The sequence below is a fragment of the Silene latifolia genome, chromosome 9 (assembly GCF_048544455.1).
Source record: "Silene latifolia isolate original U9 population chromosome 9, ASM4854445v1, whole genome shotgun sequence".
NCBI classification, from domain to species: Eukaryota; Viridiplantae; Streptophyta; class Magnoliopsida; order Caryophyllales; family Caryophyllaceae; genus Silene; species Silene latifolia.
The window spans coordinates 17,766,942-17,787,530 of NC_133534.1; the positions used below are offsets into that span (position 1 = coordinate 17,766,942).

The window sequence follows — 20,589 nt, forward strand, 5'->3', positions numbered from 1 at the left end:
ATAGCAAATCTCTGACATGCTGTTGAGCATTTTGCAATGGGATTTGTAGATATTATAAGTGAAGAAATGTGTTTAGCATCATACTCTCAAGAGAAGGAGTGGTTCGAGAGTGGCTCAATCTAAAATTCAGCAACTGAAGCTTGTACTCCGTAGTTTTCAATTTGGAGAGCGAGGGAGCTTATCCATTGTAAGCAGTTTTTCATATATTCCGGCAATAACTTCTACTACATTCCAGATTGTTTAGTCTCTCACATGCTGCAGTTTTTCATGTATTCCAGCAAGCTTATCCTCCGCATCGACGAAGACGGTGTCGATTGGTCAAGGTGGTGCTGATAAGTTAGCTAATGAAGTTTAACACCTACTATTATCTAATCCTTCTTATACTAACTGCTCTAATCCGTTGTCAGTTTAGGAAATTTTCATCTTTTTTTTTTCTAGATCCGCTATATTTTTATTTTTTATTTTTTTTGACAACGATCTGCTATATTGATACTTCTACTATATTCGTTGATGGTGAATATTGAATGGTGAATATTAAGGTTACTACTGCTTATTTTACAAGTCAAGCATTAGATGTTCCACATTGAGAATGGGAAATAAATGTACCATATAATTGTTGCTTAGCTATATCGACTAGATGAACTTATAATTGTTGTTCGTCTTAAAGATGAATGTACTAACAATTTAGATTATGTAGACGAATAACTAAATTTTGTGGGGGGTTTTTTGTCCTGTTTCGGATTTTGTAATGAGCTTATAAAATTTGTGAGAGTTTCATGAGCTATCGTTACTAAACAACTTAAGTAAAAATTTCATGTCACTGATATTGATTGTTATAGTTGGAGAAATTTGTTGTATGCTTGTGTAACACTACGATTTTTCTTGCCGTGATTGGAGCTCATGTGCAGAAACTTTATTATTTGAGAATTCTAAATTTAGGAGTCCCATATCCTTTTCCGATTTATAGGACCTTGGACTTCGCTCAAAGCAAAACTCATATCCGATGAGTTGATGACTATTTTTCCTTTCAAACATTGCTTTTGAAGATTGCTCTTAAAGGGGATGATTTCAATATTCAGGAGGTGTTAACTCATTGACCGCAAAACAATTACGCTTGCATCTCTCACGAAAGCTTATATAGTTTGAAAAGAGACGGAGATGGACATTGGGGTTCCGAGCGCAACGCGCGCGGAGCAACAACTAGTAGTATATAAAAGAGGATAAGGGGGAGTTACTATTGTAAATTTGTAATGAATAGTAAAGTGAATAGTTGAAATTTATTCATAGTTTATTGCCTTGGGTTGGGTTTGTGTCTTGGGTTGTTGCATTTCTTTTCTTCTTGCGGACAGTTTGTTGAGCTTTGTTGTTTGTAGGTCTTTGTACTTTTGCTTTGCTGTTTTATTTATGTTAGCAAATTGTTGGGCTGGTACAATTTCTCGGAAGAGGCTGTCTATTTGTGCAGTTTCATTTCTTCTTTTCTATCCTCGCTTTTTCTTTTTTCCCTTTCTTCTTGCGTTTGGTTCTTTTAGGCCCATATTTCAGTTGGCCCTTATCATAGTAAACCCATTATACACGTAGCCTAATTGGATTTATGAGTTGGGCCTTTTTGGCATAGTTTATAATGACTGCTCCGCTTCTTCTATTCGAATCGAATAAGAACACCAATTCACCGAGAAGTCTCCTCCACAAATTTGCTCTCAATTATTTTCCTCATTTTCCTCCCTGCCATTCGTTCACCTCAATTATTTTCTCTCTCAAAACCTCCTTTTTCATGATCATCCTTCCTTCACCATCGCTTTTGATGAGACACCAGCTTCTTTTTCCATCCACAAATCACAGGCAAAGAATCTTGCTTTATTAATAATGGCCATTTGTTTTGTCTCAGGTACCCCTTTATTTAACCTGCTTCATGATTCGATTTTTGTAATAGTTTGTATTGATGTATTGATCTTCATTTGATTCAGATTTTCCCGAGCATCACAGTCGCCCATATCATTCCCGACTGCAAATGGTAATTCGTTCTTTCTCCAGTATTTAGTTTATTTGATTGTGTTTCTTTTGTAAATTGATTCAAGTTTTCATTTTTACTTAGTAATGATGGTGGGTTTTGCTAAGTGATATGGGTAGTTTGAGTTTATCTTCATACATTCATAGATCAGAATAGTATAATTTCAAACAAAATTGACATTCTGTGATTATCATCTCAAGTTGTTGCATTATTGTTTGTTATTTATTGCAGTTTGATAACTAAACAAATGTTATTTTTCCAAGCAATCTCATAGGGGAGATCGTAGGCATACATTTCTGTTTGGCTAACTAACCCACCTGGCACTCGCCGTTGAATAACGTTGAATAATTAGTAGTCGAGCAATTCACAAAGTTGGAAAGTAATCCCTCTGTCTCATTTGATATTTTAGTTAAGGGTAAACAAATGATTGGGATGAAGGGAGTATAATATTTGTTTTGGGCATGGTCACTCATGAGGAAAATTCTGTTTTACGATAACTGGTAGTTGATAGTCTTCAAAATCTTTATAAATCGGCAATATGTTGTAATCATTACAGATCAACACGACCCAAAATCATAGCGCCTAATGCCTTGATAGTACACGTTTAACAGTCTGTGCTGAAGTGGTTCTGTAGGTTTTCTCGGACTATCAATAGATACCGAATATTTGTCGGTTAGGAATTAGGACTGAAGAATTATTCATTTGCTTTCGCGGACTATATATTTGGCCTCACATTTTAATCCATAGGGATTGAAGCTGTTTTTAATGTTTAAGCTACAATGTGTCGTCCAAGCGCTATATTTCAGGATAATTAGAAAATGTTAGTGAAGGACCAGACCTGTGAATTGGTTTCATGTATCGGTACTTAGGCTTGCATCACCTGAAGTGTAAAGTGTATACTGATTAAATGCTGTTAATTAGAAGACGGCCCAGAAAATTTACAGCCTGAATGGCTGAATATATGTTTGTTGTATGAGTTGTATCAATACTGCATCAGTAGTGTTAGAGTGTTAAGAGTACGAAACCGATCTTGGGAATCCACCCATCAGTTTAAGCTAATCTAATTGCTTGCTTTTGGTTGGAGTACCAAGATCGGTTTTATTCAGCTAATTGTATACTTTATTCAATCTATTAACACTAACATCTCTTATTTTTTTATTCGGTTGACAAATTTTGTTAAGGGTTTTAGTTCTGGAAGTTTTTTATCAGAATATTTGATTGTAGAAATCGAGCTCAAGTCCATGAAAGTAGAGTTACTTATGTTTATGGCTTTATTGGGTGAACTTAATTCGAGTGTTAGTAGTTGACTGGCATGATCAGACGATGAATATAATGTTGAGATGATAAATTATTATTCACGAATTTGTTTAAGAAAGGCATGTCTGTTTTAACTTGAGGTGTCCCATTTCAATATGGTGAAGGTTTAGCCCTCTAATTGTTTGAAACCCCCGCTTTCGATGGCTCTATATTTTGCGTCTTTCATAGTTTTTAACTTTTCTCTCCATATCTCTCAATAGAAGCAGGTGAAATAAAGAGGGAAGAAACAAAACAAAAAGCAGGGAAAGGGAAGGAGAAAGCTGAGCTAAAGAGGAAAAAGGTTATCGTGAATATTCTTAAAAGCTTCTTCGAGGAGATGTTACTGTCATTTTGGTTGTTTACTCTCTTTTGGACCATCTTTACCTTATCTACTGGTAATTTATTAGCTAGGCCTCTGGGATACTTTCTGTTTTGATCAATGCCTCATTGTTTTTGGTGTTTTAAGTGTAAAGTTTGGTTATTTGGTTTGTTTATATTATTTGGGGTATTTTAAATTTTGTTCATCTTTTTTATCAATGACCAAAGTTTATCAATCCAAAAGTTTGGATTTTTACATTATGTACTCTTAATTTCATCAACTGTGTAGATTGTAGTTTTTAGGACTCTCTAAAAACATGGGAAATGTTACTACTTCCCTATGCTAAAAGTGTTCTTGTTTGTGAATTTAATATTGTTGTTCAGTCCCTCACTTATTATTTGTTTACTTGTCAGATAACCGAGCTCCTAGAACGGCGATTTTACAAGGATTTGCGAAATGAGCATGTCAGATCAGCAAAAGTTGTTCTCTGTATGTACAGGAAATTTATCACATCACGTAAGGAGCAGATCTAAGTTGTCATCTGTCAATGATTTGCGCCTTTTACTTTGATTTCCGCGCTTCCTAGACACACCTATTGCTTTGATCACATTCTTACACCATGAGCTTCGTTCCATGGAAATTGGGCTTATAGGTCGGCGTACATGGATTGTTTACTGGGTATGTTTCAGAATGTTGATTTTGAGATAGAGGAATTGAAATTTGGTAATTTTTCTCAATTTTCACTGGTTTAGGTCATGAATTGTTTACTGGATATATCTCATTAGGTTGATTATGAAATAGTGGAGTTGAAAATTGAAAATTTTGACAATTTCACTGGTTTAATAGTGGATTATTTACTGGGTATGTTTCACAATGTTGATTGTGAGATAGCTGATCTGGAAACTATGGTATGTACACAGCTAATTTAGGAATCTAGGATGAAATTTGATTAATCTGAGTGTGTCTATTTCGGAATAGGGCTCTAAAACTACTGTAAATTAGGGAGGTTCGAGGCCAGTGACTCGGTGAGTTAGGCGTAGGGCAAGTTGAGGACGGTCTGATGTTTCTCATATTGCGCAATGTGAAGACTTAAAGAAGCCTTATTGTTGGGTATATAGGCTGGAAAGTTTTAAACTTTGGGGTTATTTCTACCTCCAAGTTTCTAATGGGATAGTTTTACGGTTGCTTACAAGCTAGAATGTATCTGCTGATGATTGTTAGATTCAATGTGTTTTTGCGAGTTAATTTGCCTAAAGAAGCTCAATTTGATATTTGGATGTTCAACATAAAGTAGTTGTGTGTGATTCATAAAAAAGCAGACTTGGAAGCGGGTATGGGCACTCAGAATTGATAAAACTCGGTTATAATACATGTTAAGATATAACTGTTATTGGACTATATTTACATTTTGCAGGTAGAACTATTGGCAGACCTCAACTTAAGGAAAACTCCTCAACTGGTTGAGTTAGTAGGTAGTGCTGAGGTAAGGATCATTACTGATTTATGACCCTGCACAATGATGTTTTCCAATCTCTCTATTCTTTTATCCATTTGTTGAACCGTTGCCTGATGCTTTTCAGGATGCCGAAAAATTAATGAGTCTTCCACCAGATAAGATCTTGTTGAGATGGATGAACTTCCAACTTAGAAAAGCCGGATTTTAAAAAATCATCATGAACTTCTCTTCAGATATAAAGGTAAATTGTTCGTTTGTGTTTCTCCTTTAAAAAAAGTTTGTTTGTTTTGTGCCGATGACCGTGGTTAAACATCCATTTAACAACACTCTACGACAATGAATCTGCTAGCATGTCAAATTAATATACAACTACCTTTCTCTTATTACAAATGTATTTCTTGTTTACAAATGCGTTTGTGCATATGCTGGGTATCACAAATTGTTTCTAAAATAACTTTTTTATATATATATTCTCCTGCTTTATATTCTTTTATACTCCCTCCTATTCTAGATAAACCTCCCTATTCATGGGGGGCACTAGAATTAAGGAGAAGGATTAAAATAAGGTAAAGTATTGTAGTGGGGTTTGATAATTGGAGAGAGGGAAGGTATTGTGGGGTATTGTTGTGGGGTAAGTTGATTAAAATAAGTATTGTTGTGGGGTGAGGTGAGGTATTGTTGTGGGGTAAGGTGATTAAAATAAGTATAAAACTTTACTAAATAAGGAAATAGGGAAGGTATTGTGAATAGATGAAAAAGGAAAGAGGGAAGTTTATGTAGAATAGGAGGGAGTATCTTGATTGGGAGAAGCTACATATAGGGTGGGAGTGGGAGTGGGAGTGGGAGAGGGAATAAGATAATTTGTTCTTTTATGGTATATTGTTACTTTGAAATTAACTCTTAAATGACTGGAATACCAGCTTAGTTGCTACCATTAGATCTCAATTTTGTTAATATTCTTTTTGAAGGTAAAGGTCTTCTTACAACAGTGTTGTTATTTCAATTGTTCGCGCAACACAGTTTACTAACGTTCAATTACATTTATGAGAGATTTTATCATACAACTTGATGACTGTTTCGTAGCACTTTATATTTATTTGTCACTTCAGAATGTGAGTCTTCTTACAGCATAAAAATTTATAGCTCAACACATTTCAAAAAACACTAAATTACACTATCATATGTACTATTAACTTGGTGAGATAGAAGAATACGAAAAAAGTATAGGAGACAGTGAGTTTGGGGGTTGTAAAGTTGCAAATTAAGAGTTGAAGGCGAAAAAGTAGATGTGAGAACTTTGTGATTGTAAAGCTACAAATTAAGAGTTGAAGGCGAGAAGAGTAGGGGTGATGAAAGGTATTATTTACAAATGGAGTTTTGTTGGCTTTTCAACCTTTAACAATTCACTAGCAAAGTCCACGTAAAGCATATGCATATCAATCGTAATTCTTATACTGTCTCTCATCCAGACCAAAGGTAACATGAATCCACTTTTCTCCTCACAAAAAGTGGGCCCATGTTACCTTTGGTCTGGATGGGAGGGAGTATATAGTTGTGGACTTTGTTAACTATTATTATTTTTGTTTTAATTTGGGTGTGTTATTGGATGATTATGGAATGTCAGTGTAATCTCTTTTCTCTTCCTCTTTTGTGACTAATTTTATGTTTGGTATGTTTTGCAGGACATGAACATCCTTTCTTTTGGATGATAACTTTGCATTCTTTTCTACGGACCATCTTTCAACAAGCCAGTATGTGTTACTTCATTTTCTCTATTTTTTGTTAAAGCAAAATTTAACCATTTCAAGAATTTTATATTTCCATTTTTAAAACTGAGCTTCCCTTGGTACAGTAGTTATCACTTTGATCTATGACTTTCTAGGTCACGTTTGGATCCTCGATTTTTGATGTGATTGTTACTGTTAGTGTTGGTATTTATATGTGAGATATATTTCTTCGCTTTGGGTACAATTGGAAACTTGCCTTCCTCAAATCATATTGATTCACGTAATTAGCAGTTTGGCGACAGGACCATATGACGGAGGCGGAGAAAGAGGGTTCGAGGATAGAGGGAGGATAGACGAAGTAAGTAGGAGAAATATGGATGGAAAAACAGTTTGTGTTTATTTTTTCTCGGATTAAGAGGTATATGGGAAAAGGGAAAAAAATTGGTGTTTGGTTTTGTTTATATGGTGAGGGAGAGAGGAGAGCATTGAGAGGGGGGAAAGTAGAGGGCTGGTGAGCACATATGCTTTTCACACCATCTTCGCATGTGGTGTATCTGTATTGATTCTTACTTAAATTGCAACTAGCTGCATGCCTATCAAGAATAGATTGCCTTCACATGTGTGATGTACCCATAATTGATTCTACCTTATATAGGACTACCTGCATATCTATCATAACACCGAAATGACGTGCTTATATAGGACAAACTTCACACCCTTATTTAAAGAGTGAAGTTCATGTTTAAGAATTAATATATGGTCGACAAGGATGAACCTATTTAGAAAAATGCAATAGGATAAGACGATTGTCTGTTTGATATTTAACTTCCAAGTTCCAACGTCATGTTAGAGACCTCTATTGGTACCGTTTATGTTGGTATTTTTACTTCTCTTTTGAAAAACTTGGATATCGTCTTGCCTAAATCATGTAAATTCACGAAATTTGTAATTTAGTGTCAAACCTATGTGAGGAGGGAGGAGAGGAGAAGGAAGGGGGAGAACGATAGAGGCAAAAAGAGTTTATGCTTGCTTTAGCTAAGATTGAGAAGTAGAGGAGGAGATGAGACTCTATGTTTGGTTTCATTAGATAAGGAAGGAGGGAAGCAGTGGGAAAATGTCAAACTTGTTAGTAAGATCGATCGAAATAAAAAACTCTTGACTATTTTGTGTATAAGTCACGTGCTAAGGCTACTATAGCCTTCGAATTTGTTACTCACTTATTGCTCTATTTGCAAGCTCAGGTGGTGGTAGAACATCGTGGTTAAAGAAGTATTGTGGCTTTATCATAGTGTATACTTGGTTTCTACCTTGCTTACATTTTTTTTGGTTTTTTCTCGTTTTTGTATATTGCAGATTGATGTTATAACATGGATCGTTATAACATGGATCGCTGCATCCGTACGTCATGCATCCAGCCTTTTATCTTCCATAGGTTTAGGAATAGAAGATCATAGTGGTTGTCATTGATTTATTTTGTGAAAGATTAATAGGAATGATTATTTATTGATATTATGTAGAATCGTACTTACTCAGAATCATACTCTTACGGGACTCAAGGATAGTTTAATTTAATGCATCAATAGAAGCTGTGTTTTGTAAGGAAGTTTAGTGTTGTAGCAACTCCGACATACTTGGCCTTGTACTATTTTGCTTTAGCACAATGCTTAGTGCTAAACAAGTAAATACTGCTTTGATGGGCCACAATTAAACTTTGTGTTTACTGTCTTGTGGTGTCCTTGTAAATGATAGAGATCCAACCGTTTTGGACACATACTCCTATATTGTAAAGGTTTAAGCAGGAAATTGGCATACCCTTTTGCATTGGCACTTAATTGTCATTCTAGGCAGGGATGCAATGCAGCTTGCCAAGAGATACGGAGTGATGGCTACCCATTTGTACATGTTAGTATAAGCCTTGGGATTTGCTTTTATCTATGGTGGTTCTAGATTTAAATCTATGTGAAAACGTGCTTAAATGGATTAAGTACAATTTGTTTTGGAGCTACCATTGCTTTAACACAAATTCTTATTTAAGACTTTCTTAAATTTAAGAAGCCATTCACAACTTATTTAAATAATGTTAAACATGAAAAGAGGGTTGTGAGAGGTCTTAATTTAAGACACACATAAGCAAGATCTATAAGTTAATAGGAGGTAAGGAGAGGGAAGTGGAAGAATGTGAACGATAAGAGGAAGGGAGGGGGAGGAGTAGTACGAGAAAAAATTGGAGTAATAATATGAGAGCAAGTGGAGGAGGAGGGGAAATGAAAGGTATAAGGGAGGAGGAAGGGGAAATGGATGAAGGTCGAGAAAGAGAGTAAGGGTAAATAAGAGGAGGTAGAGAGGGGAGAATGAAAGGATGCGGACGATAAGAGAAAAGGGAAAGAGGAAGGAAGGGGGAGGAGAAAGTGAAAGATATGGAGGAGTACTTGGAAAAATGGGAGAAGTAATATGAGAGCAAGTGGGGGAGAAGGGAAACTAAAGAATACATAAGAGGAGGATATGGAACATAGAAGGTAAAGGGAAGGAGAAAGGGGAAAGGGAAGGAGGACTGCGAGGTTGAAGAAGAGAAGGTGGTTTAAGATGCGACGTCGTTGAAGAGAAAAGAGGGAGATAAAGAGGATGACGAAGTAGAGGGTGAGGAATGTTGGGGAAAAGGAGAAGGAAGAGGAGGAGTAAGAAGGGCAAAGGGGAAAATAGCGATTAGTATGAGGAAGAAAGGGAAGAGGAGATGTGATGTTTATGTTACTTCGCAGCAAAGTATAATATAATACTAATGTCTTTAGCATTCCATGTAATTGTGTTCTTTAACAATTAATCATCTAAGCAAAAAATATAGTTATATTCGGATATTCATGTTACCATCAAAGTTAAATACAAATTATTTACGAATGGTTATAATTTTGTTTGCAATTGATTCAACCATCAAAATAATATAACAACAAGAGTTTCATTGTGATCGACACTCAACATGTACAGACAACCGAACCAGATCGTATATTCATGTTACCAACAAAGTTAGATAAGAAATCTTTACGAATGTGATCTTGTTTGCAATTGATTTGAACAACCAAAAAAAATTAACGACGAGACTTTCATTGTGATATCCACTCAAAATATATAGAAAATCAAACCAAATCAAGAGTCGATACTACACATTTGAAAGTAAACGATTAAAATAACTTGGGGGACGGCGCGTATCACGCGCCGTGCAACCAACTAGTAATAAAAAAATGTATTACGGTGAATAAAATGAGTATTATGGTACATAACACTCTATAGTCTATCAATAGTGTCATGTGATTTGAAAAATGTTGAAAATTAATCGTACTTTACATGTTTATATTAGAAAAAATTATAAATGACCACGTATTTGCGTTTTTTTACAAATTATTACCACGTATTGCGTTTTCATAAATAAACCCTCGCCTTCAATGAATATTCCCTAATCACCAGATTCACCACCGCACCGGGTATCATTTTTCTTATTTTTCGACTTGTTAAGTGACAATTTAAGAGAAATTCCAAAATTACCCTAATTAGCCAAATAACATAACATTTCCCCTGTACTCCTCCATTTCCCTAAATCGTTTGGCAACAAGATTTTAATTTGAAATGCCTCATTTTAAATTTAGTAAAGTGAAATAAATATTTGGAAATGAGGGGGTTAGAGAGTGGATTTCAAATAGGTTTATTTTAGCCTTACTTGAATTTTGTAGAGACTAGTTGTTGCTCCGCGCCCTACCGGGCGCGGAACCCCAATTTCATTAAATCATTTAGACGACCTCATTAGTAAGCATCATAGCAATAGTAGACATTGCAACTTACGTTTCCTAAGATCTGGATAGAAGATGGTAAGCCCTATACCACGTACAGTATGCAAACAAAGGAATAAATAGTATTGTAAACGGATACGGTCTATCAGGTGGGAGACGGAAACAATTAACCCTATACAACTTAGATTTCACGTATTCAAAATAAGAGAAATTCAGTAATGCAAAGTATTTGTAGTAGGCGGTTATTACAATGAATAATGATAAACTTTACAACCGATGGCTTGAGTAGTTACTTAGTTACTAAGACGCAAACGACCTCCCCAATAGCTTCCAAATAACATGTAGGTCATTGTATACTCCGCCAATTGTTTATGGCTGATTTACGGGACCTAACTTGCTTAACGTCTTACATTGCCCTGTGCAATTTGAAAACATTAATAGTCAAATAGGATTATTTCACTCTAAAATAGCATGAGACAGGCTTCGAGACACTTCCTACCATTGTTAAACTCTCTCATAAAAAAAAAGAGAAAGTCATTAATAGATCTCATGGTAAACTATTAATCAAGACATTATGCTTAGAAAGTCTTAAAACGAGAAAGTCATTAATAGATCTCAAAGCAACTATTAATACAAGTTGTTTGTTCCCACACAGGACAAGCCCGAATTGAGTAGAAAAAGAGCCTCCTATTAAGCAAAGAATTCTCCCTAACCAAATGTATTTTTTTCCGCTATGAAATCAAAAACCATATTTCTTAGTGTCAACAAATATTTGAGGGAAATTGGAAATCATAAACAATGGTTCATAAAACTACATCGTTAATAATGTACATTTACTCAAACATAATCTACTATTCTCTTCTCTGGTTAAGGAAATGACATGATTAGAATGCAAGTAGTAGCATTGAGGAGTATTAACAATAACAACCACAATGGGACCGTGAACCCCGTAAGTAACCAAATCAGTCCTTCTAATAAGCCCGACATTGTTACACTCGTTGAAAACAATATATCCATAAACAAACATTTTCCTGACCAAGTATCTCTCTATCCCAAAAAGTTCCAGAAACAAACATTTTCCAAACCAAGTACCTCTCTAACCCAAAAAGCCAAGTTCAATTCTTGTGGCTATCACATATAACACAATTATTTACATATAACAAAACTAACAAGAACAAACCTTGGTTCGCCTCGTGTCAAAAGGAAAATTTACCCGGATACATATGTTATTCCCTACTTAAGGAAATGACATGTTTAAGAAGACAACCAGCGATAACCACGTATGACAAAGCGATAGGATCAAGAGCAGCTGTGATTTTTCCTTAAGAAGGCGTTTAAAAAAACGAAGACAAAAAGGCGTTTTAAAAAACTAAAAGGCCTAAACACAAGACATTAACGGAAGGAAACTAAAAGGCGTTTAAAAAAATGAAGAGGAGCTGTCGGATACCCATTGACTGGTAACCCAGGGGGAAAAATGAAAAAAAAAACGATGCCAAAGGACGCAGCACATAAATTCCGTCCCCAGGACCCTGACCAACGGCACGCGCAAGCCTCGTGAACACATATGCAGCAAAAGAATACAGACGGCAACGGAAATATCAAAACAAAAAAGAAACACATAAATGCAAAAAAAAAATGGTCAAAGTGTGGTTGAAAAAAGATGTGAAAACCAAAAAGAAATACTGAAGTTTATGGTAGAGTAGAATGCATAAGAATTTGAAAATTCTCCAACAGAATTGAAACAATGAATTATCTGAAAAGGATTAAACAGTAGAAAAATGCACAAGGTTGTAAACTTGTGATATTGCAAAATGCAGAATTGAAGTTTGTTAGAGCGATAAAAAGGACGTGTTGTGCATAAAAATCAAACGTGAAGGGTAACATGTATACAAACTTAAAATACTGTGTACTATGTGCAAAGTGGCAAAGTTTAGGGGTACCACGTGAATTTTCCGATTATAACATCCTTGTATTTCGGCCATTTTTGTATGTAAAAGTTAGTTTTAATTTAGCCGAAAATATGGGGTGTTACACAAAATCCAAAACGGCTTGTGCTCCAAGTAGTAACCACCCAAATAAGAACAAAATACAGTTTATAGTGAGGAAATACAAAGTGTAAACAATTGAATAGGCAGATGCTCACTATAAACTAAAGACGCGCAACAAAGACTAACGAAACTCATTAAAGTAAAACCCTAACTAAGTAGGAGAACTCACCGTCAACTGCCGAACAAACACCGTCTGCGGAACGAAACTCGTGAAAGCTGTATCTTCACAACCTACCCGCACCTTTTGATCCCGCAATTTAGGGTACAATCAGAATTTAGAGTGCTGTACCACAGAAAGAAACTCAAAGGTAGTTAAAATAAGCAGGTGACACAACGACGACTAATGAAACTCATTAAAGTAAAACCCTAACCAAGTGGACTGCCGAACAAACACCGTATGCCGAACGAAACCCATTGAAGTTGTATCTTCACAACATGTCTGCACCCCACCCTGCAATTAAGGGTACAATCAGAATTAAGAGAGCTCTACCACAACAAAGAAACTTAAAGGGAGTTATAATAAGCACGCGAAAGCTGTCGAACAACCGTTGAGTGGTACACTATGAAAAAAACAAAAAAGAAGCCGAAGAATGCAACACATAAATTCCAGTCCCGGGGCCTTCACCCACAGCACCCCCATCTCCCGTGAACATGTATCCACAGAATAGCACCGCAGGAAAAGCAGAAAGGCGACCAAGTAAATAACAAACCCGATCAGCACTCGTAAACTAAACCATTAAAAAAAATAGAATTTAGGACAATGAAACCACAGCCTATCTTGTTTAACCAAAAACCTAACTACACAAACTGAACACATGTCAGAACCCTAATTAAGTATTTGAAATCAAGAGTTTAGTAGAAAGAAAACTTAAACCATAGATCAAATTGACAACCACTTAAAGGGCATGGGGAAGGCAAAGGCCACCACAAATCACCAACAGTATAAATTAACACTACAATCATGAAAGATGAACATCAAGCCAAGAATAGGAAACACCTTTGAAAACCGACATAACAAAGCCTCCTAATCTGGAAGGGAACCAAAGGATAGTCAAAAATAAATGGTAAAGAGCTGTCGGATAGCCATCGAGTGGTAGCCCAATGGCGGTGCAGAAGAATGCAGTACACAAAATCCGCCGCCAGGTCTGCTTCAACGGCATCGGCCCCGTGAATACTACACGCAGGATATTGCTGCCTGGACAAGGTAAAAACTCCATGGATGCGCTAAAAGCTGCAATGGCCAGCGCCATAGAGTTCAAACCCAGGAGGTGGTGCCTGGACATGCAGGAAGCCGGCACGTGCACATCTTGCTAAACTGGAAAGGAACTGAAAGGTAGTTAAAATAAGCGATCAAAAGTCAGGGCCGGACCGCCAAGTGGTACTTTAGGGGAAAAAAAACTATGACGATGCCGAATAATGTGGCACATAGATTCCAGCCCCTGAACACGTATCCAATGAGTACAGTCAGCAACCCAACTAAAGAAACCACAAGTAAAAGTTCAGGTTTAAAATACTACAAACAAGAAAACATACGTAAACAGATTAGGAATAGCAACGAGAATCAGCAGAGACCTGAACGCGACACATAAATTCCAGCCTCAGGGCCTCACTCACAGCACCCCATAGCACTCCAAAGGTCCCTTAACACGTATCCAATCAGTACAGTCAGCCAGCAGCCTAAAGAAACCACAAGTAAAATTTCAGGTGTAAAATACAAGCAAGAAAACATATGTAAACAAATTAAGAATAGCAACGAGAATCAGCAGAAACCTGAATGCGGCACATAAATTCCAGCCCCAGGGCCCTTACCTGAGAACACCCATTGCCCCTTAACACGTATCCAACGAGTACAGTCAGCCAACAAACTAAAGAAACCACAAGTAAAAGTTAAGGTTTAAAATACTACAAGCAAGAAAACATACGTAAACAGATTAAGAATAGCAACGAGAATCACCAGAAACCTGTTAGTCTGCGCTGAAATCTGCAGCACTCAGAAGCAGAACATTCAAACCTAAGAGATGCCTCGAGAAGTCGTAAGCTGGCTAGAAGTCAGCCTATCAATTTGCAAGGTAAGCAAAAAAGTGTTAAAAAATAAGTGTAGAAGGCTGCCGGATAGCCTTTAAGCAGTAGCTTAGAGGAAAAGACGATGCAAGAGAAAGGCGGCAATGGAAATAACAAACCCAATCAACTCTCCCTAACTAAACCAATAGAAATAATGCCAGTGAAACGAGGGCCTATGCTCTATCAAAACCCTAAATAAGCAAACTAAAAACACATTAAAACTCAAACTAAGCAACCAAAATCAATAAATACGTTAAAAAGAAAGTCAAAACCCACAAAATGAACACAGAGATCAAATTGGACAATCACCCAACAACTAAATGCTCAGCTTGAATAAACCACAAATAAGATTAACCAGAAACCACCACCTATATATGCCTTGTCAGAACCCTAAAGAATCAAACTAAAACATATTGAAACCCTAAATAAGCCTGGCAAATTAAGAACCAATAAAAGCACATGCTTAAAGGCTAAACCCAACATCATCACCAATTATCAATTGTGTGAATTAACAAGCCTGGCAAATTAAGAACCAATAAAAGCACATGCCTAAATGCTAAACCGAACATCATCACCAATTATCGATTGTGTGAATTAACAAGCCAAACAAGCTTACTACCAAGCAGTAATATATCCCAGCCACTTGCCAAACCCAGTGCAGGGCATAAAAGCAGCCTGGTCACCTCTAGGTGCGGCAAGGCCAGAATGTAATATGTTGTAAAAAGTATTAAAAAAAGCTTAGGACACATAGTAGACATTAACACCGCCGCAGCAAAAGAAGTCCCCGGACATGGAAAAACCAAAGTAATTCAAATTTAACAGGGGCAAGATCATCATAATACTACCTTGAGGGCCCAGACGGGACGGAGAGGTTGGCCGAGGAATCCCCAGCCTCGATAATCCAGCAATAGTAATAAGCTGTAAACGTACTCTGAGGAGGTGTAGACAACGGCAAGGGAAAGCAAACTTAAGGATCGAATACATCAACAACCCAAGACAGACAGCCAAACGGTCGAACACACCACAGGTCAGTAGGCGGGCAGATCCTAGACACCATGAGCTCCTGAACATGCGATAAGAGCTATAAATGTATTCTGCGAAAGCTAAGCCAAAAGTAATACGAAAGCAAACTAAAAGATCGCATACATCAACGCCCCAACACAAACAGCCAGGGAGATGAATACATACAGGTCTATAGGCGCCAAAAGCTTAGGCACCACGAGTACCTGAAAGTATAATAACATATTAGGACGACCAGTCAGCGCATCAGTTTAAGATAAAATGACCACATTGCGAAGTCTTAATTGGTCAGCCATAACAACTATCCCAAGGGACAACTACCAATGAGTACACAACAATGTAAAACACCTGATCCAAAGCAAACCTGGGGCCAAAGCTCCAAATCAGCAAGGACAATAAAAAAGCTACGGTTATGAACTTATTAAAAACTCATTTTCAGGCAACATAGCCAAATGATAGGGTGGCCCAATCAACACCTCCAAAAGAATCAGCCAAAAAAAATTGATCACTCACACCAGCACTATTACTAAATAAAATGCAGTCAAACACAAAGCAGGAGCGGCATAGACCCCAAAACCGAACGTTTTGCTTTCGACAACAATAAGAACTAAAGTAATGCCAACAAACAATTCCGCCAACAATAAGGACAATAATAACAACAACATTAATAATAATAGCAACTAAAATAATAATCATAGTAACAACAATAATAACAGTAATAATACTCTTTTAATAACAGAAACAAACACAGGAGTAGCAGTACAAGCACTATTTGCACCAATAATAATAATAATAATAACGACAATAGCATCAACAGGACGCCGGTGGCGTCGATCACAGTACAACAACGCATACAGAAGACTAACAATGTTTACCACTTAACAATAAGTTAAAAAAGAGAAAGGAACCAAATTAATTCGAAAAAATCAACAAATAATAGGATTTAAGATTAGAATTAAATACCTAGATCTTGATTAGGAAACTGGATCGCGGCCGATAAAACAAGAGACGGATGAAGATGCGGAGAATGGAACAAAAGTAATCATAGATAAACTGTTGAAGCAAGGGTTGAGGATCGAAGAAGATGAAGTTTTGATTGACGCGCGCGGATTGAGAATAGGTTGTTGATGGTGAAGCCGTGAAGTAGGTTGGAGAGTGAGGAGCAAGATGAAAAGGCAGAATGAAAGATAGGTTAAGTTATTAGAAGGGAAGGATGAGATTGAAAGTGAGAGATCGACGGTGGACAATGGGCAAGCACTATTCATTGCTACAGTAATGCAAGTCCCCTCTTTTTAAAGAGTAAGGATTTGGAAATTCAAACCTAATAGGTTTGTCAAACATGCAAATTAGTCCAAATCTGATTGAGAATCATCATCATTAATCATAACATAACATTAATACTATTAAAACAAAAGCCAATATACCAATATAAGGCGACGTGTCAAGCTGACATGAATCCACCGTATACGATACACACGTATATACATACTAGTATTGGTGCCCGGCTTCGCCCGGGCTATCTCTACTTACCATTATTTTTTTTTTCATTAAATAAATTACTTAAAGTTGACTAACCCATAAATTTATCATTAATATATTTTTCTATAACATATCATAAAATTACGATGAAATAAATTTGAGACAAATTCACTACTCCCGCTATTAATATTTTACTCTTATTAATGAAACAATAGTAATAACATTTCACTACTTGCTCGTAATCATTGTTACTTTCACTACTCCCGCCGTAACTATTGTTACCGTCAATACTGCCGCATTAGTATTGATAATTTCAATACTCCCGCCGTAATTATCGTTACTTTCACTATTGCCGCATTAATATTGATTATTTCACTACTCTCGTTGTTTCTACCACGTTCACTAATGTTGTTGATAATATTGTTACTTTTACTATTCAAATGAGTGATTACTATCATATAACTATATCCAATAATTCTTTTCTTTATTGACGAAATTACTTTTATTACTTAGGCATGCAATTTTAAGAGGATTATATATTTATATAAATATATAAATATATGCATTAAATCAAATCGAAAGAATTATGCAATATTATATATTATGGAATCTAACTTGAATTATTTATAAACTACTTATTATATTTTTGTATGCTTAATAATTAACATCTCTATACATGTAATGAACTATAAAGTTTAATTAAATTGCATATATTTTAAATTTGATATATAATTTTATCATGATAATAATTAGTACCATAAGTGTGCATGTTTATACTAATTAATTATTTTATTTTAAGGAAATTGACCATCTTCTAGTCTTCTATAAATATTTAGCAAAATTACCAAGCATTTCCTTTCTTTTAGTCTCCTTGAAATTGACCATCTTAATTAATTATTTTATTTTAAGGAAATTTACCATCTTAATTAATTATTTTATTTTAAGGAAATTAACCATGTTTTAGTCTCTTACAAATGCTTAGGAAAATTACCAAGCTTCTATATAATTTAATTTTAACCCAAACTATATAATATTTGCATTGAGATCCCTTAATCAGGTCCATCACACGGTGTTATTGATTTAAAACTATATAGTATAATTAATTTGTATAACTTTCTTTAATTACATTGAAGTCCCTTGGTTTCTGGATTTAATATATAGTATTGATAGATATGTATTACGGAGCAGATACAAAATTAATAACTCAATTAACTACCCACTACTTCATTATCAAACTCCCCCAATTAACTACCCACTATCCACTATTCATTTTCTAAATAAACTCACCCCTTTTCCTGTCAAAATTAAGAAATCACATCCCTAATTCATTTTTACTTGCAATTGAATACAAACACTCAAATAAGGTTAGAACTTAATTTGGTTAACACAAAATCTCATTTGTGACGGCACGTATCCGTCACTTTGGAGTGACGGATACCATTTTCCCTCATAAATGACCCAAATAGAGGAGAGAGGGAAGCACATGAGGGTGCCCCCACCTTGTCCCCCCTATTCGTTTTGTGAGTGGCATTTTCCGTCACTTGCTCCGACCCGTCTTCAGCAAGACTAATTGGTTGGTTAATGATTACATTTGTTTGCCTGTTTTGAGTCAACTTTGTAGTAGTTTTTCTACATTGCTAAGTTAAAAATATCTACTCTATCTAGGATTTTATGAGAATTAGAATGGCGAGCTAGGCAAAACTATAATGAATTAGCGTCTCGATCTGATTGTAATTGTAATTTGCTCAAGCGAATGGATTGTTCACCTGGACCATTAATTAATAAAGGTTTTTCTCTGATTTTCATCTTCTAAAGGGTCGTTTGGTTGCATGTAGGAAGTTGCATTGCCTAGGAAGTGATAAATCACATGATTTTAGAATTCATATGAATTAGGAAATGTTGTTTGGTTGCATAAAGGAAATGCAATTCATGTAGGCATTCTCACTTACCAAGGGGACCTAGGTAAGCAACTTCCTCCCTCATGGAGGAATTAGAGTTCCAAGGTAATTCTATTTCATGTGAATTGAGGTAACCAAACAAGTTACCCATTTTACAATTCACATGAATTGGAATTCCTGTGTTATTTAATGAGTAACCAAACAACCCCGATATAATCTGACACTCACTCTAAAATATTTCACTATCACCCTGCTTCCCGTAAGAAAATAAAAATGACCTCATAATTGTTAGAGCTCTTTGTAGTGACACACAGGTTGATGAAGGAATCGATCAATGAACAAGCTAGAAAAAGAAGACTTGGCTATGAAGCTTTTTGTTCAATGATATGTAATCATATTAACAAAATATTATCATAGTTCAAATTTATTATTAGGGGATTTTTATACGAGATTGTCTCACGACCATCTTTTTATCTCGAGACCTCTCACACAAAGGTAGTTTGTTTTTATTTTGCTCAAGTAAAAAGACAATATAATAAAATATAACAATTTTACACTATTAACATTTGGGGTGTGTATATCAAGTAAGCAATAAGGAGGATCAAGCTCAATTTCAAACAAGCCCTTTATATTACTCTCAAGCAAGCTCCATGTATAAGTGTATAACTAATGTCTAACTCCTTTGATCCATCAAGGGCTTTTTGCCATCGTTTTATTTTTGTTTTATTTTTTATCTTGATAGGGCAAGTACACTTTAGTCTTTAACTTGTAAAGTATAGTATTTATTTTATTTTCTTTGCAGTGAACTACACATGTACACAAATTCTTCTTTTAAGACGGATATATCCGTCATAAGCTTAAGACAGGTGAAGTGATTAGAATAAGACAAAAGCAAAATACCTACGGAGAAACAACATATTTGTCTTTTATGCACAAGGGGATAATACTTGACCAATTTTAATGTTAATTAATAAGGGAGACTAATTGTTACATCTAAACATGTACTTAGTGATATATTTTGCCATTTTACAGAATATTTTAAAATTTGGTAAAATATGTCGTGTTATTTTCATAATGTTATTTATATTGGTTACACATCTAATTATTTATTTATGTACTCATCTAAATATTTCTACAAAAGTACTAATAATTTCCATAACTTATATTGTATGTAATCTTTTATACGTGCATTTATGCACGGGTTACACACTAGTACAATCTTTATTTTCAAACACACAATAAAGTTATTTCAAATTCTAAATCCTCAAATCTCTAAATCTTTTAATCCCCAAATCAATCGATCAATGTCTCCAATCCCTAAATCGTTATCGACATAATTGGCCGAATAAACCTTTCTCTTCCTTTATTACTTCAGTTTCGTCATACTCTAACATTCCATTTGCTAGGATTTTTTTAACTTGAATGTGAAAATGTTTGTATTTGTCCATTGATCTTTATGAAAACCTTTTAAGAATCATAAACAGGTCATGAGAAATTTTTA

General features: G+C 35.5%; 1 long non-coding RNA gene across 3 annotated transcripts; it reads left to right on the forward strand.

Annotated features, from left to right (window-relative positions):
• The first annotated feature begins 1,717 nt into the window (after positions 1–1,717).
• Positions 1,718–8,515, forward strand: LOC141599269 (uncharacterized). Of its 3 annotated transcripts, XR_012523789.1 has the most exons (9): positions 1,721–1,885; positions 1,965–2,011; positions 3,526–3,699; positions 4,037–4,139; positions 4,276–4,346; positions 5,038–5,106; positions 5,204–5,320; positions 6,762–6,830; positions 8,160–8,515. It is a non-coding gene; the product is annotated as an uncharacterized LOC141599269 (long non-coding RNA). The 3 variants fall into 3 exon arrangements; XR_012523787.1 differs by lacking the exon at positions 4,276–4,346 and having other exon boundaries at positions 1,718–1,885; XR_012523788.1 differs by lacking the exon at positions 1,721–1,885 and having other exon boundaries at positions 1,888–2,011.
• Positions 8,516–20,589: the final 12,074 nt, after the last annotated feature.